Source organism: Colobus angolensis, unplaced genomic scaffold (genome assembly GCF_000951035.1).
Source record: "Colobus angolensis palliatus isolate OR3802 unplaced genomic scaffold, Cang.pa_1.0 Scaffold331, whole genome shotgun sequence".
Classification (NCBI taxonomy): Eukaryota; Metazoa; Chordata; class Mammalia; order Primates; family Cercopithecidae; genus Colobus; species Colobus angolensis.
Genome location: NW_012116611.1, coordinates 1833997 through 1853529, shown reverse-complemented (window position 1 = coordinate 1853529; position 19533 = coordinate 1833997).

The window sequence follows — 19533 nt, the reverse complement described above, 5'->3', positions numbered from 1 at the left end:
CCTTTCTTTTTTTTTTTTTTGACAGAGTCTCACTCCGTTGCCCAGGTTGGACTGCAGTGGTGCAATCTTGGCTCACTGCAGTCTCCACCTACCAGATTCAAGTGATTCTCCTGCCTCCCAAGTAGCTGGGACTACAGGCGTGTGCCATGCCCAGCTGATTTTTTGTATTTTTAGTAGAGACAGAGTTTCACTGTGATGGCCAGGGTGGTCTCGAACTCCTGACCTCAGGTGATGCACCTGACACAGCTTCCCAAAGTGCTGAAATTATAGATCTGAGCCACTGTGCCCGGCCAATCTGTTCATTTGTTTAAGTTACTTATAGATTGTGGATATTAGAACATTGTGGGATGCATGGCTTGCAAATATTTTTTTTTTCCCATTCTTTATGATGCCTGTTTACTTTGTCGATATTTTATTTCACTGTGCAGGAACTCTTTTGGTTAACTTTGTCTCAATTGTCAATTTTTGTTTTTGTTGCAATTGATTTTGGAGCCTTCGTCATGAAATATTTGCCAGGACTGATGTTCAGAATTGTATTTCCTAAGTTTTCTTTTAGGGTTTTTATAGTTTTAGATTGTACATTTAAGTCTGTAATCCATCTTGAGTTGAATTTTGCATATGGTGAAAAAAAATGGTCTCAGCTTCAATCTGTTGTGTATTTTTAGTCAAGTTATCTCAGCACCATATATTAAATAGGAAGTCCTTTCTTCATTGCTTCTTGCTGTTGGCTTTACCAAAGACCAGATGGTTGTCAGTGTGAAGCTTTATTTTCATATTCTCTATTTTGTTCTGGTTCTGTATGTGTCTGTTTTTGTATAGTATCATTCTGTTTTGGTTTTTTTAGCCTCATAGTATAGTTTTGAGTCAGGTAATGTTATGCCTCTGGATTTGTTCTTTTTGCTTAGAATTGCTTTGGCTATTTGGGCTCTTTTTTGTTTCCATATAAATTTTAGAATATGTTTTTAATTCTATGAAAAATATCATTAGTAGTTTGATATAAATGGTCCCAAATATGTAAACTGCTTGGATAGTATGACCACTTTAACAATACTGATTCTCTCTATCCATGAGCATAAAATCTTTTGCCATTTGTTTGTGTCATCACAACAATGTGACACATAATCTTTCAGCATTGTTTTTTAATTCTTATTGTAGAGGTTTTTTACCTCCCTGGTTAGTTGTATTCCTAGATTTTTTTTTTTTTTTTTTTTATGGCTCTTGGGAATAGAATTGCATTCTTGATTTGACTCTCAGCTTGAGTATTATGGGGGTATAGAAAATGCTATTATTTTTGTGCATTAATTTTGTATCCTGAAACTTTATTGAAATTGTTTATTGCTTTTAGAAACCTTTGGGCAAATACTATGTGATTTTCTATGTATAGAATTATATCATCTGAGAAGATAGTTTGACTTTTTAAAAAAATCTGGATGCCTTTTGTTTATTTATCTTGCTTGATTTCTCTGGATAGGATTTTCACTGCTATGTTGAATAGGATTGGTGAGAAGAGAATTCTTCCAGCTTTTTCTTTTTCAGTGTTATATTGGCTGTGGGTTTGTCATAGATCGCTCTTACTATTTTGCTGTATGTTCTGTTGATGTTTAGCTTGTTGAGAGTTTTTAATGTAAAGGGATGTCAAAGTTTATCAAAAGTTTTTTTCTGCTTTTATTGAGATGCTCATGTGTTTATTTGTTTTAGTTTTGTTTAGGTGATAAATCACATTTATTGATTTGTATATGTTTAAACAACCTTGAATCCCAGAAATAAAGACAACTCAATCATGGTGAATTAGCTTTTCTACATGCTGCAGCATTTGGTTTGCTAGTATTTTGCTGTGGATTTTTCCATCTATGTTCATCAGGGATATTGGCCAGAATTGTGTGTGTGTGTGTGTATGTGTCTGCCAGGTTTTGGTGTCAGAAAGATGCTGGCCTCATAGAATAAGGAAGGAGACCTTTCTCCTCGAAGTTATGAAATAGTTTCAGTAAGATTGGTACCAGCTCTTCTTCATGCATCTGTTACAATTAAACTGTGAATATTTTCGGAGTAGGGCTTTTTATGGATATAGGTCTTTTTAAAAAAAAAAAAAATTACTCATTCAATTTTATTAATCATTATTGGTCTGTTCATGGATTCAATTTTTTCTGGTTCAATATATTTGGAGCTTCTATGTTTACAGAAATTTATTCATTTTTTTCTATGTTTTCCAGTTTTTGCACATGGAGATGTTTGTGTTTGTTTTGGAGGTTTATTTTTTATTTTTTATTTTTTTAATTTCTGTAGGGTTGGTGATAATGACCACTTTTTCATTTTTGATAATATTTATTTGAATTTTGACTTTTTTTTTTAGTCTATCCAGTGGTCTATCAATCTTATTGTTTTTTTTCAGTGAACCAACATTTGATTTAGTTGATCTTTTGTATGGATATTCTTGTCTCCATTTCATTTGGTTCAGCTCTAATTTTCATTATTTTTGCCTTCTGCTAGTTTTGGGGGTTGTTTGCTTTTGTTTTTCTAGTTTCTCTAGGTGTAATGTTAGGTTTTTAATTGGAGATCTTTCTAACTTTTTGGTGTAGGCATTTAGTACAATAAACCTTTCTCTTTACACTGCCTCCCAAACATTCTGGTATGTTGTATCTTTGTTCTAATAAGTTTCAAATAATTTCTTGATTTTGGCCTTAATTTCTTTGTTCGCACAAAGTCATTCAGGAGCATATTCTGGAATTTCCATGTAATTGTAGATTTTCAATAGACCTTTTTGGTATTGATTTTCATTTTTATTGTGCTGTGGTCTGAAATTGTGGTGTGTATGACTTTTTTTTGAGTTTGTGAATAATTGTTTCCTATTCAACTACGTGCTCAAACTTAGAGTATGTGCCATGTGCAGATGAGAAAATTGCATATTCTATTTTTGTTGGTAGAGTGTTCTATAGGTATCTGTTACATTCATGTGGTCAAGTGTTAAGTTAGGTCCTGGAAATCTTGTTTAGTTTTTTGCCTCAATGATCTCCCTAATTAAGTGAATGGGTGTTGAAGTCTCCCACTCTTATTGTATGGTTATCTAAGTTTCTTCATAGGTCTCTAAGAACTTGTTTTATGAATCTGAATCCTCCAGTGTTGGATACATACATATTTCAGATAGTTAACTCTTCTTCATTTGAGCCCTTTATCATTATATAATGTTCTTTTTTGTCCTCTTAACTTTGTTATTACAATGTCTGTTTCATCTGCAATAAGCATAGCAAACCCAGCTCTTTTTTGTTTTCCATTTGCTTGATAAATTATTTTGATCCTTTTACTTTGAACCTATGGGTGTCATTGCCTGTGACGTGGATCTCTTGAAGACAGCATAAGGTTGGGTGTTGCTTCTTTTTCCAACATGACACTCTGTGACTTTCAAGTTGAGCATTTAGCTCAGTTATATTCAAGGTTAATATTGTTATGTGCGGTTTTGAACCTACTGTCATGTTGTTAGCTGGTTGTTATGTAGGACTGATTGTGTATTGTCTTTGTAGTGTCAGTGGTCTTTCTACTTAAGTGTGTTTTTGTTGTAGCAGATAATAGTCTTTCATTTACATGTTTAGCATTCTCTTAAGGACCTCTGATAAGACAGGTCTATTGGTAAAGAATTCCCTTAGTATTTGCTTGTCTATAATGGATTTTATTTCTCCTTTGCTTATGAAACTTAGTGTTACTGGATATTAAATTATTGGTTGAAATTTCTTTTGTTTACAGATACTGAATGTAGTCTCCAACCTCTTCTGGCTTGCAGGGTTTCTGCTAAAAGGTCTACTGTTAGCACGATAGGTTCCCTTTGTATGTAACTTGCCCCTTCTCTCTAGCTGCCTTTAATACTTTTTCTTTCACATGGACCTTGGAGCATTTAATGACTGTGTCTTGTGGATGGTCATCTTGCATAAGGTCTGGCGGGGTTTCTCTGAATTTCCTGAAATTAAATGTCCCCCTCTTTAGTGAGGTTAAGGAAATTTTCATAAATAATATGCTCAAATATATTTTCTAATTGTTTTCTCTGTTTCTCTTTCAGAGATGCCAATGACTTGTTAAGTTTGATCTCTTTACATAATGCTACATTTCTTAGATGTTTCATTTATTTTTAAAAATCATATTCCTTTATTTTTGCCTGACTGCATGAATGTGAACAAGCAGTTTTTGAGCTCTGAGATTCTTTCCTCTGCTTTGTCTCCCCTCCTGTGAATATTTTCAATTTTGTTATAAAATTCTCGTAGTGAGTTTGTAGCTCTAGATGATCATTTTGGTATTTTCTTAAAATAACTCTTTAATCTGCCAGCTCTTGTATCTTCTTATTGGATTCCCTAGCTTCCTTGAGTTGAGTTTCAACTTTCTCTTGAATCTCACTAATCTTCATTGCCATTAAGATTCCGTATTCTATGTCTGTAATTGCAGCAATTGTATTCTCAATAAGAATCATGGCTGGGGAGCTAATGTAGTTGTTTTGAGGTAACAAGACATGCTGGCTTTTAGAACTGCCAGAATTCTCACACAGGTTCTTTCTCATCTATGTGGACTCATGTTCCTTTAACTGTGGTGTATTTGCAGTATAGTCAGTTGACTCCTTTCTAGATATTTTCATATGGCTGAGGCATCCTGAAATATCTTTATTTGTGGTTGAATTCTTGCCCTTTGTTAACAAGGGTTTATTTTATCAAAGTAGTTTTGGTGCTATAGCTTGGGCTGCAATGCAGTAGACAGTGCTTAAGCATAATGGCTGGTAGATAGGCTCTTACTCAGACATGAGGCTCTTCTATATTTCTTTATGTTTGAAGTTATGCTCCTCCTCAGTGTTCTGAGAGCGTAAGCCCCTCTCCCATTAAGTGCTGGCAACAGACCTTGGCTTGGCAGTTGATATGGTTTGGTTCTGTATCCCCACCCAAATCTTATCTCAAATTGTAATTCCTATAATCTACAGGTGTGGAGGGAGGGACAAGTGGAAGGTGATATGCATGGGGGCATATTCCCTCAGGTTGTTTTTGTGATAATGAGTGAATTCTCATGGGATCTGATGGTTTGTAAGGCAATTTTCCCTGCTTTTGCTCATTCTCTTTTACCTGCTGCCATGTAAGACATGCCTCTTTCCTTTTTGTCATGATAGCAAGTTTTCTGAGGCCTTCCGAGCCATGTGGAACTGTAAGTCAATTAAACTTATTTTCTTTATGAATTACCCAGTCTTTAGTATGTCTTTACAGCAGTGTAAACATGGACTAATACAGTAAATGGGTACCACAGAGAATGTGGTACTGCTATAAAGATACTTGAAAATGTGGAAGGAACTTTGGAACTGGGTAACAGGCAGAGATTAAAATAGTTTGGAGGGCTCAGATAAGACAGAAGATGTGGGAAACTTTGAATCTTCCTAGAGACTTATCGAATGGTTTTCACCAAAATGCTGATAGTGATATGGACAATGAAGTCCAGGCTAAGGTGGTCTCAGATGGAGATAAGAAACTTATTGGGAACTGGAACAAAGGTCATTCTTGCTACGCTTTAGCAAAGAGACTGGCAGCATTTTGCCCCTGCCCTAGAGATCTGCGGAACTTTGAACTTGAGAGAAATTATTTGAAATTGGGATTTATATTTAAAAGGGAAACAGAGCCTAAAGGTTTGAAAAATTTGCAGCTTGATGATGCGACAGAAAAGAAAACCCGTTTTCTGGGAAAAAAATTCAAGTCAACTGCAGAAATTTGCATAAGTAATGAGGAGCCAAATGTTAATCACAAAGACAATACAGAAAATGTCTCCAGGGCATGTCAGAGGTTTTCAAGGCAGGCCCTCTCATCACAGGCCCAGAGGCCTAGAAGAAAAAAATGGTTTCATGAGCTGGGCCCAGGGCCTTGATGCTTTGTGCAGTCTTGGAACTTGGGGCACTGCCTTCCAGCCAATGCTAAAAGGGGCCAACATACAGTTCAGGCCATTGCTTTAGAGAGTGCAAGTCCCAATCTTTGGTGGCTTCCACATCATGTTGGGCCTGTGGGGGTACAAAAGTCAGTAATTGAAGTTTGGGGGACCTCTGCCTAGATTTCAGAGGCCGTGTGGATATGCTTGGATGTCCAAACAGAGGTCTGCTGCAGGAACAGGGCACTCACTGATAACCTCTGCTAGGGCAGTGCAGAAGGAAAATGTGGGGTTGGAGCCCCCACACAGAGTTCCCAGTGGGGCACTTACTAGTGGAGCTATGAAGAGGGCCATCATCCTTTAGACCCCAGAATGGGGTGCAAGCATCGATAACTCACACTGTTCAGTTGGAAAAGCCATTGATGCTCAATGCTAGCACATGAAAGCAGCCGTGGGTGTTTAACCCTGCAGAGTCACAGGGGTGGAGGTGCCCAAGACAATGGGAATACACCTCTTGCATCAGTGTGACCTGGATATATGAGACATGAAATCAAAGGATATTATTTTGGAGACTTAAGATTTAATGACTTCCCTGCTGGATTTTGGACTTGCATTGAGCCTGTACCCCTTTATCCTGGTCAATTTCTCCCATTTAAAACAGGTGTATTTACCCAATGCCTGTACCCACATTGTACCTTGGATGGAACTAATTTGTTTTTTATTTTTACAGGCTCATAGGTGAAAGAGACTTGCCTTGTCTCAGATGAGACTTTGGACTGTGGACTTTTGAGTTAAGGCTGAAATTAGTTAAGATTTTAGGGGACTGTTGGGAAGGCATAATTGTTTTTTGAAATGTGAGAATGTGAGATTTGGGAGGGGCTGGGGTGAAATGATATGGCTTGACTCTGTGTCCCCACCTAAATCTCATCTTCAGTTGTAATCCCCCTAGTCCCCATGTGTTGAGGGAGGGACCAGGTGGGAGGTGACTGAATCACGGATGCATTTTACTCCATGTTGTTTGAGTGATAGTGAGTGAGCTCTCACAAAATCTGATGGTTTTATAAAGCAGTTTTCTCTTCTCTTGCTCGCTTTCTCACACCTGCCACCATTCCCACTGATAAAACCTCATTGTGTTTCACTGAGAACTCCCCAAGCAGCCTCTGTCAAGGCTGAGACCTCTGCCCACCATTGGGCATTGCCTTTACCCACCTTCTTTAAGCACAACCAGTTTTTAACCCATGGACATTTCCCCTACTAGCCTGAAGCATGAATTATTCAATGCAGTAAATAAAATAATGGATAAATAAATAAATAAATAAATAAATGCAGACCAATAGGGAATGAGATAAGCTTCATAAGACCTCTGCTATTCTACCCCTACAGGAAGTAGTAAACTTGCACACACATTGAGCACATCACTACTACAACCACCATCTAAGAAAGCCATCATAGAAGACTCCCTATAACCAAGAATCTCATACAGCATCTGAAAGCAGTGAAAACCAAATATGCTACAATAAACCATAAACATTAAAGTCACACCCTTAAGGGAAAAAAATCTAAAAATCCTAGTCAAATCAAATACAAATTTAAGAATAATTAGAAAAAAGTGTGGAGCAAGAAGGAAGAATAGAAGTTTTTATCAATTGTTTCCCCAACAATGACACCGATTTAGCAACTATCTACCAAAAAAAAAAGAAAAAAGCATGTGAGTACTCACAGTACCTGATTTTATCTTTATATCCCTGAAAAAAAGCCTGAAGAGGTAGGAAAAACAGTCTTGAATCACTGATGCCACCCCTCATCCCCAAGCAGCAGCTGCATGGTACAGAGAATACTTCTGTGTGCTGCGGGAGGAAGAGCCAGCAATTGTGCAGCAATGAACTCAGTGATGCCCTTGTTATAACAGAAAGGAAAAATCAGACAAAACTCACCTGACACCAGTCTAATGAGAGAGCATTTGGACTAGACCTAGCCAGACGGGAATTGCCTATCTCAATGGTCGGAACGTGAGTTCCCACAACCCTCACCACTGAAGGCTAAAGTGCTCTGAAGCCCTAATAAACTTGAAAGGTAGTCTAGGCCACAAGGAGTGCAACACTCACATAAGCCCTAGTGCTGAACTTGACCTAGAGACAATGGACTGAGGGACATGCAATCTAATGAGACATCAGCCAGGGCAGCTCAGAAAGTGCTGGTATTACCCATCTCCTAACACGAGGCTGCACAGCGGGTGGCTCCAAAAGTGAACCCTTCCTTCTGCTTGAGGAGAGGAAATGGAAGAGTGGGGAAAACTTTGTCCTGCATCTTGGATATCAGCTTCAACATAGCAGGACAGGGCATCAATCAGTGTCATGAGGTCCACTTTCAGGATCTAGCTTCCAGATGACATTTCTAGACACACTAAATGGAAAGAGAAGCTGCTGCCTTGAAGGGAAGGACCAAGTCCTGGTAAGATTTATCATCTGCTAACTGAGGAGCCCTTTGGAACTGAATAATCACCAGTGATATGCAGGAAATAGATTAAGGGACTTGGGCGAGACTCTGAGACTTGTTCGCTTCAGTTGATACCCAGCGCACTCCCAGCTGTAGTGGTTATGGGGTAAGACTCCTTCTGCCTAAGAAAAGGAGAGGAAATAGTAAAGGGTACTTTGTCTTTCACCTTATGTACCAGCTCAGTCACAAAAGCGTAGAGCACCAATTAGGCTCTTTTGTTCCCTTATTCCAGGACTGGGCTCTTGAATGGCATTTCTGGATCTGCCTTGGGCCAAAGAAGATCACAGAGCTCTGAAGAGTGAGTCCCAGGTCAGGCAGCATTCAACAAAATCTCACTAAAGAGCCTTTAGGCCTTGAGGGGATATTAGCGGTAGTTTGGCAGTATTCACCAATGGGATTGAATTGGTGGTGACCACCTGGTGAGGCACCTCTGCCTTTAGAAATGGTAGAAAAAGTGGAAAGTACTATGTCTTGTGGTTTGAGTGCCAACTCTACTAAAGTATAATAAAACATCAGGTAGATTTATAAAGTTTTTACTCTAGATCTTGGCTACTGGATGACATCTCTGGACCCCTGCAGAACCAACAGGAGCTTGCCGCTCTGAAGGGAGAAACATAGGACCAGCTGGCTTTGCCATCTACTGATTGTACAGCCCCAGGGCTTTGAACAAACATAGGCAGTAACCAGGGAGTTTTGACAGACCTTGGGCAAGACCTAGTGCTGTGCTGACTTCGGGTCTGACCCAGTGTAGTCCTAAAGGTGGTGGTCATAGTGGTGCTTGTGTCACTCTACACCCAGCTCCAGGTGATTCAAACCAGAGAGAGAGTTACTTCATTGGTTTTGGAGAAACTAGGAAGACAGGACAAGAGTCTCTGCTTTTTAATCCAGATACTTCTCCGAGATCTTATCCAAGATTATCAAAGCAGTACCTCTAGGCATCTTCAAGAACCACAGCATTACAGGGCCTGGTATCCACCTTAAAGCAGATATAGCTTAGATCACAATATCCAAGTTGTCTTGAATATATGAAAAGCCTTCCCAAGAAGGATGACTACAAACAAGCCCAGCCTTTGGAGACTACAATAAATACACCAATGAACATCTACAAGTATCAAAACCATCAAGGAAAACATGACCTCACCAAATGAACTAAATAAGACACCAGGGACCAGTCCTGTAGAAACAGAGGTATGTGAATATATGACCTTTCCAACAAAGAATTCAAGATAGCTGTTTTCAGGAAATCCCCCAAAATTCAAGATAATACAGAGAAGGAATTCAGAATTCTAGGACATATGTTTAATAAAGATACTGAAATAATCAAAAGAATCAAACAGAAATTCTGAACTTGAAAAATGCTATTGGCATACTGAAGAATGCACCAGAGTCTCTTGATAGCAGGATTAAGCAGAAGAATTAATTAGTGAGCTTGAAGACAGGCTACTTAAAAATACAAGCAAAACAAAAAATATATATGAGAAAATGAAGCATGACAGCAAGATCTAGAAAACAGCCTCAAAAGGGGAAACTTTAGAATTATTGTCTGGGAAAAGGAAGTATAGAAAGAGATAGGGAAAGAACGTATATTCAAAGGGATAGTAACAGAGAATGTCCCAAACAAAGAGAAAGATATCAATATCCAAGTACAAGAAGGGTATAGAACACCAAGCAGATTTAACTGAAAGACTACCTTAAGGCATTTAATAATCAAATTCTCAATGAAGAAAGGATCCTAAAAACAGCAGGAACAAAAAAGCAAATAAAATAAAATGGAGCTTCAATACATCTGGCAGCAGACTTTTCAGTGGAAACCTTATAGGCCAAAGGAGAGTGATATGACATATTTAAACTGCTAAAGGAATAAAACTTTTAACCTAGAATAGTATATTCAGTGAAAACAACCTTCAAACATAAAGGATAAATACTTTCCCAGAGAAACAAAAGTTGAGAGATTTCATCAATGCCAGACCTATCTTAAAGGAAATGTTAAAGGAAATACCTCAAGCAGAAAGAAAAGGACATTAACGAGCAATAAGTTATCATCTGAAAGTTCAAAACTCACTGGTAATAGTACATACACAGAAAAATATTGTAATTGTAGTGTGTAAATTACTCTTTAAATAGAATGACTAATAATCAATCAATGAATAATAATAACTAAAATAACTTTTAAAGATAGACAACACAATAAGATATAAATAGAAACAACAAAATGTTAAAAAGCAGCAAGATAAAGTTAATGCATAGAGTTTTCATTAGTTTTTGTGTGTTTGTTTATGCAAACAGTGTTACATTGTTACCAGTTTAAATACAATGGATTATAATATACTATTTGCAAACTTCATGGTAAACTGAAACCAAAAATCATACACAAAAATGTAAAAATCAAGACATTAAATCATATAACCAGACAGAAATGCCTTTACTAAAAGAAAGATGGGAAAAAAAGAATGAAGGAAGAGAAGAAAACAAAACAACCAGAAAACAAGTACTAAAATGACAGAAGTTAGTTCTTACTCATCGATATTAACATTTAATGTAAATAGACCAATCTCTCCAATCATAGACTAACCTCTCCAATCAAAAGGCATAAGATTGCTAAATGGGGGAAAAAAAGAGACCCATTCATGTGGGTCTTTAAAGATTCACATAAACTGAAAACAAAGGGATAAAAACAGATATTCCATGCCAATGGAAACAGGAAAAGAACAGGAATAGTTATACTTTTGTCAGAAAAAATATATTTTATGACAAAAACTATAACAAGAGACGAATAAGGTCACTATATGATGATAAAGGATAAATTGTGCAAAAGGATGTAACAACTTTAAATATATATGCACCCAACACTGAAGCACCAAGAGATATAAAGAAATTGTTGTTAGATTTAAAGAGAGAGATAAACTCCAGTGCAATAATAGCTGCAGACAATAACACTCCACTTCAAGCATTAGACAAATCTTCCAGACAGAAAATCAACAAAGAAGCGTCAAACTTAATCTGTGTTGTAGATCAAATGGATCTAATAGATATTTACAAAACATTTCATCCAATGGTTGCAGGATACACATTCTTTCCCTCAGCACATGAATTGTCCTCAAGGATAGACCATATGTTAGGCCACAAAATAAGACTTCAAACATTCAAAAAACTTAAAATATTATCATGCATCTTCTCTGACTACAATGGAATAAAACTAGAAATTAATAACAAGAGGAATTCTCAAAACTATACAGGTACATGGAAATTAAACAATATGCTCCTTAATGACCAGAGGGTTAATGAAGAGATTAAGAAGGAAGTGAAAAAATTTCTAGAAACAAATGACAATGAAAACATAACATACCAAAACATATGGGATGCAGCTAAAGCAGTACTAAGAGGGAATCTTATAGCTATAAGTATCTGTATCAAAAAAGAGGGTAAGCTTCGATTAAACAACCTAATAATGCATCTTAAAGAACTAAAAAAGCAAGAGCAAACCAAACCCAAAATAGTGAAGAGAAGAAATAATAAAGATCACAGCAGAACTAAATGAAGTTGAAATAAAGAAAAACAGAAGAATAAAAACTGTTGTTTTTAATTAAAGAGTTAAACAAAACTGATGAACCTTTACCCAGACTAAAAAAAGAGAGAAGACCCAAATAAATAAAATTACAGATAAAAAAACATTACAACTGAAATCATAGAAATTCAAAGGATTATTGATGTACACTATGAGCAACTATATGCCAATAAGTAGGAAGATTTAGAAGAAATGTACATATTACTAGGTACATGCAAGCTTCCAAGATCGAACCATGAAGAAATTTAAAACCTGACTAGACCAATAACAAGTAACAAGAATGAAACTGTAACAAAAAGTCTCTTAAAAAAAAAAAAAAAAAAAAGCCCAGGACCTGATGGCATCACTGCTGAATTCCACAAATATTTAAAGAAGAACTAGTACCAATCCTATACAAACCATTCCAAAAAATAGATGAAGAGATAATACTTCTAAACTCATTCTATGAGTCTACTATTACCCAGTTGCCAAAACCAGAAAGAGACACATAAAAAAAAAAAGAGAAAACAACCGGCCAATATTTCTGATGAATATCAACGGAAAAATCCTCCAGAAAATACCAGTAAATAGAATTCGACAATACATTCAAAAGATTATTCATCAGGACAGGCCGGGCACGGTGGCTCACACGTGTAATCCCTGCACTTTCGGTGGACTGAGGTGGGCGGATCACGAGGTCAGCAGTTTGAGACCAGCCTGGCCAACATAGTGAAATACCATCTCTACCAACAAAAATACAAAAATTAAGTGGGCCTGGTGGCACGTGCCTGTAGTCCCAGCTACTTGGGAGGCTGAGCAGGGGGAGAATCACTTAAATCCAGGAGGCAGAGGTTGCAGTGAGCCGAGACCACGCCACTGCACTCCAGACTGGGTGACACAGTGAGCCTCCATCTCAATAAATAAATAAATAAATAAATAAAAGAAAGAAAGAAAAAAATCATCATGACAGACTAGGATCTGTCCCTGGATGCAAGGATGATTCAGTATATGCAAATCAATATATAATACATAATCTCAACAAATGAAGGACGTTTGATCATTTCAATTGATGTTGAAAAGGCATTTGATAAAAGTCAGTATTTCTTGATAATAAAAACCACAAAAAACTGGGTATAGAAGTGACATACCTCAAAATAGTAAAAGCTGCATACAGCAGACCCACAGCTTGTATCACACTGGATGGGAGGGGAGGTTGAAATCTTTCCTCTATTATCTGAAGTATGACAAGGATGCCCAGTTTCACCACAATTATTCAACTTAATACTGGAAGTCCCAGGTAGATCAATCAGAAAACAGAAATAAAGGACATCCAAACTGAAAAGAAAGAAGTCAAATTATTTTTGTTTACAGATGATATAATTTTGTATTTTGAAAAACCTGAAGACTCCATAAAAAATGTTGGAAGTGCCAAATACTTTCAGTAAAATTGCAAGATACAATATCAACATTCAAAAATCAGTAGCATTTCCATATGACAACAGTGAACAATTTGAAGAATAAATAAAAAAATTAATTTCATGTACAATAGCCATAAATAAGATCAAATACCTAGAAATCAACTTAACCAAAGAAGTGAAAGATCTCTAAAATGAAAACTATGAAACACTGTTGAAAGTATTTGAAGAGGAAACATAAAAGGAAAGATATTCCATGTTCGTGGATTGTAAGAATCAATATTGTTAAAATGTCTCTACTACCCAGAGCAAGCTGCAGATTCAAAGCAATTCCTATTAAAATACCAGTGTTGGCTGGGCACGGTGGCTCAAGCCTGTAATCCCAGCACTTTGGGAGGCCGAGACGGGTGGATCACGAGGTCAGGAGATCGAGACCATCCTGGCTAACACAGTGAAACCCCGTCTCTACTAAAAAAAAAAAAATACAAAAAACTAGCCGGGCAAGGTGGCGGGCGCCTGTAGTCCCAGCTACTTGGGAGGCTGAGGCAGGAGAATGGTGTAAACCCGGGAGGCGGAGCTTGCAGTGAGCTGAGATCTGGCCACTGCACTCCAGCCTGGGCGACACAGCAAGACTCTGTCTCAACCAAAAAAAAAAAAAAAAAAATACCAGTGTCATTCTTCACAGAAATAGAAAACACTACCCTAAAATTTACATGGAAGTACAAAAGACCTAGAACAGCCAAAGCTATCCTAAGCAAATTGAACAAAACTGAAGGAATCACATTACCTTAGTTCACATTATACTACAGAGCTATAGTAAGCAAAACAGCATGGTACTGGCACAAAAAGAGACACATAGAGCAATAGAACAGAATAGAGAACCCAAAAGCAAATCCATACCCTTACAGTGAACTCACTTTTGACAAAGGTGCCAAGAAAATACACTGAGGGGAAGAGAGCCTCTTCAATAAACGGTGCCGGAAAAACTGGATATTTATGTGCACAAGAATGAAACTGGACTCCTATCTCACACTATATACAAAAATTAAATCAAATTGAATTAAAGCATTACACCTAATATTGAAAATTATGAAACTACTGCAAAAACTTTTTTGAAAAGTCTCCAAAACATTAGTCTGGACAAAGATTTTTTGAATAATAACCTACAAGCTTAGGCAACCAAAGCAGCAATGGAAAAATAAGATCCCATCAAGTTAAAAAACTTCTGCACAGCAAAGCAAAGAATCAACAAAGTGAAGAGACAACCCACACAATAGAAGATAAAATATTCTCAACCTAACCATATGACAATAAATTAATAACCAGAATATATTAGAAGCTCAAACAACGTTATATGAATTAATCTAATAATCTGGTTTAAAAATTTCCAGACCATGTGAATTGACATTTCTTAAAAGAAGACATACAAAGGGCAAACAAACATATGAAATGGTGCATAACATCATCAATCAGCAGATACATTCAAATCAAAGCTAAAATGAGATATTATTTCACTCCAGTTACAATGGCTTATATACAAAAGATAGGCAATAACAAATGCTGCCAAAGTTATGGAGAATAGGTAACCCTTGTACACTGTAGAAATGTACATTAGTGCAACCTCTATGGAGAACACTTTAGAGGGTCCTCCAAAAACTAAAAATAGAGCTACAATATGATCCAGCAATCCAACTGCTGAGGATATACCCAAAAGAAGGAAAATTAGTATTTGGAAGAGATATCCGCACTTCCGTGTTTGTTGCAGCTCTGTTCACAAGACCCAGGATTTGGAAGCAACCTAAGTGTCCATGAACAGATGAATGGATAAAGAAAATGTGGCACTTACACACAATGAAGTACTATTCAGCTATGAAAAAGAATGAAATTCAGTCATTCACAACAACTTAGAGGGAACTGGAGATTATTATGTTAAGTGAAATAAGCAAGGCATAGAAAGGAAAGCATAGCAGGTTTTCACTTATTTGTGGGATCTAAAAATCAAGACAATTGAACCCAGGAAGACAGAGGGTAGAAGGATGGCTATCAGATACTGAGAATCATAGTGGGGAATTGGGGAGAGATGAGGATTGCTGATGGGTACAAAAAAATAGTTAAAATAAATAAATAAGGACTATTCTTTGACAGCGGGACAGGGTGACTGTAGTCAACATTAATTTAATTATAACTTTTAGAATAATTAATATTATAATTAGACTGTTTATGATATGGTTTAGCTGTGTCCCCACCCAAATTTCATCTTGAATTTTAGCTCCCATAATCTGCATGTGTTGTGGGAGAAACTAGGTTGGAGGTAATTGAATCATGGGGGTGGATTTTTTTCCATTCTCTTCTCTTGTCAGTGAATAAGTTTTACAAGATCTGATGGCTTTATAAATGGCAGTTCCCCTGCACATGCTCTCTTGCCTACCTCCGTGTAAGCCGTGCCTTTGCTCCTCCTTCATCTTCTGCCATGATTGTGAGGCCTCCCCAGCCATGTAGAACTGTGAGTCCATTAAATCTCTTTTCCTTTATTAATTACCCAGTCTCGAGTACGTCTTTTTTAGCAGCATGAGAACACATGAATACACTTTATAATACAAATTATAAATGCTTGAGGGGATAAATACCTCATTTTCCATGCCATGATTATTTTGCATTGCATACCTGTATCAAAACATCTCCTGCATCCCATAAATATATATACCTACTATGTACTCACAAAAATTAAAAACACTATAAAAAAGAATAATTAAAAGAAATAGTCTACAAAAAAATGAGAAGAAACCAGAAAAGTAATTCAGGTAATATGACAAAATAGGGTTCTATAACACCTCCCAGAAAATCACACTAGTTCCCCAGCAATGGATCCAAACCAAGATGAAATCTTTGAAATAGCAAATTAAGAATTCAAAAGGTGGATTATTAATCTACTGAAGGTGATAAAAGAGAAAGATAGAAACCAACATAAAGAAATTATAAAACAGTTCAGGATATGAATGAAATATTTTTAAGGAGATTGATATTTAAAAAAAAAAAAGCCAGTCAGAACTTCTGGAAATGAAAGACCTATTCTGGGCATTACACAATGCAGTCTTAACAACAGACTAGACCAAGGTAAAAAAAGAATTTCAGATCTTGAAGACAAGGTTTTCAAACTAACCCTATCAGACAAAAATAAAAAAATAAGAATCAAATGAACAAAATTTCCAAGAAATATAGGATTACATAACATAGCCAAACCTGAGAACCATTAGTGTTTTTGAAGGAGAAGAGAAAAAAAAGAAAAAAAAAAAAGAAAAAAAAAAGAATACCTTGTTTAAGGGAATAATTGAAGAAAACTTCCCTGGACTTGCTAAAGGTTTAGATATCCAAATACAAGGGGCTCAAAGAACTCCTGGGAAATTCATTGCACAAAGGACATCACCAAGGCATATAGTAACCAGATTACCTAAAATCAACATGAAGAACTGAATTGTAAGAGCAGTAAGACAAAAGCATCAGATAACCTACAAATAAAAACCTATCAGACAAACACAGACTTCTTAGCAGAAACCTTAGAAGCCAGAGGTTATTGGCATTCTATCGTTAGCCTCTATAAACACAATAGCTGCTGGCCAGAAATTTTGTATCTAGATAAACTAAGTTTCATCAATGAAGAAGAAAAAAGTCATTTCCAGACAAGCAAATCCTGAGAGAATTTGTCAATACCAGAACAATCCTGCAATAGATGCTGAAAAGACTTTTAAGTTTTGAAACAAAATGTTGATATACATAGAACCTCTTGAATGCACAAAGCTCACAGAGCCTATAAATCAATAACACAATGAAGAAAATAAAGCATCTAGGTAATAGTAAATATGATAACTGTAATAGTGCCTCACATCTCAAGATATAGATTGGCAGAGTGGATAAAAATATCTCAAAATAAGTACCTGTTGTCTCCAAGAGATTCACGTAACATGTAAAGATTTTATAGAGTCAAAGTGAAGGAACAAAAAATGATAATCCAGGCAAATGGAAACCAAAAGTGAGAAAGAGTAGCCATTCTTATATCAGATACAACAAACTTTAAAGCAAAAACAGTAGAAAAAGATAAGGAAAGTTTTTATATAATAATAAGATGATCAATTTAACATAAAGATATTGCAATCTTAAATATATATTCACCTAATTCTGGAGTTTCCAGATTTAAAAAATAATTAGTACTAGATTTAAGAAATGAGACAACAGGAATGCAATAATCGTGGAAGACTTCAATGCTCCATTGACAGCACTAGACAGATTATTGAGGCAGAAGGTCAACAAAGAAACAATGGACTTAAACTAAATGGATCTAACATATTTACAGAACATTCTTCTAAGGAATTGCAGAATATACATTTTTCTCATCAGCACATGCAGCATTTTCCAAGACTAATCATATGGTCAGCCACAAAACAAGACTCAATAAATTTAAGACTATCAAAATTATATAAAGTATCTCCTCAGACCACAATGGAGTAAAACTAGAAATCAACTTAAAAAAAAAAAAAAAAAAACACTTCCAAATTATGCGAATGCATGAAAATTAAAATGTCTGTTCCTGAATGGTTTTGGTGTTAACAATGAAGTCAGGATAGAAATTAAAAGATTCTTTGAAAAGAATGATAATAGTGACACAAGTTATCTCCTTTGGGATACAGCAACAGTGATGTTAAGCGGAAAGTTTACAGTGCTAAATGCCTATGCCAAAAAGCTCAAAAGATAAAAAATTGACAACTTAATTTCATACCTTATAGAAAGAGAAACACGAACAAACCAAACCCAAAGCTAGCAGAATAAAAGAAATACAAAAATCAGAACAGAACTAAATAAAATCAAAACAAAATATGAAAAATTAATGAAATGAAAAGTTTGTTCTTGGAAAAGTTAAACACAATTAATAGACCATCAGTTAGATGCAACAAGAAGAGAGAAGATTCAAATAAGCTCAATTAGAAATAAAAACAGAGATGTTACAACTGACACCACAGAAATGGAAAAGGTTATTAGAGTCTACTATGAAAACCTCTATACACACATACTAGGAAATCTAGAAGATATGAATACATTCTTATAAACATACAACCCTCCTAGATTGCATCAGGAAGAAATACAAATCTTGAACAGACAAATAACAAATAGCAAGATCAAATCAATAAGAAGAAAAAAATGCCAACCACAAAAAGCCCACAGGCAAATGGATTCACAGTTGAACTCCACCAGATATTTAAAGAAGAATTGATACAAATCTTACTAAAACTACTGCAAAACATTGAGGAAGACGGAATCTTCCCCAACTAATTCTATGAAGCCAATTTCACTCTGATACCAAAATCAGGAAAGGATATAATGAAAAAAGACAACTACGGACCAATACCCTAATGAACATAGAGGCAAAAATTCTCAATAAAATAGCAGCAAACTGAATCCAAAAGCACATCAAAAAAACTAATACACCTTGATCAAGTGGGTTTCATCCCAGAGATGGAGGGGTAGTTTAACACATATAAGTCAATGAATATGATACTTCACATAAACAGAATTATAAACAAAAAAACATGAGATCATCTCAATAGGTGCAGAAAGAGCATTTGATAAAATCCAGCATCTTTTTATGATAAGTACCATCAACAAAATAGGCGTAAAGGGGGCACACCTCAAAATATTAAAAGCCACATATGACAAATTCACAGCTAGCATCATACTGAATGAGGTAAAGCTAAAAGGATTCCTCTTGTGAACTGAAACAAGACAAGGATGTCCACTTTCACCATTTCTATTCAACATAGTACTGGAAGTTCTAGCCAGAGCAATCAGGCAAGAGAAATAAATAAAGGGCATCCAGATTGGAAAAGAGGGAATCAAACTATCACTGTTTGCTGATAATTGTATACCTAGAAACACATAAAAATTCCCCCAAAAAACTCCTAGATTAGATAAATGAATTCAGTAAAGTCTTAGAATACAAAATCAATGTACCTAAATCAGTAGTACTACTACACACCAACTACCAGGGTGAGAATCAAGTCAATAACGCAATCCTTGTTACAACAGCAGCAAAAAATAAATAAATAATAACCTAGGAATATATGTAACCAAGGAGGTGAAAGATCTCTACAAGGAGAACTACAAAACACTGCTGAAATAAATTATAGATGACACAAACAAATACAAACACATCTCATG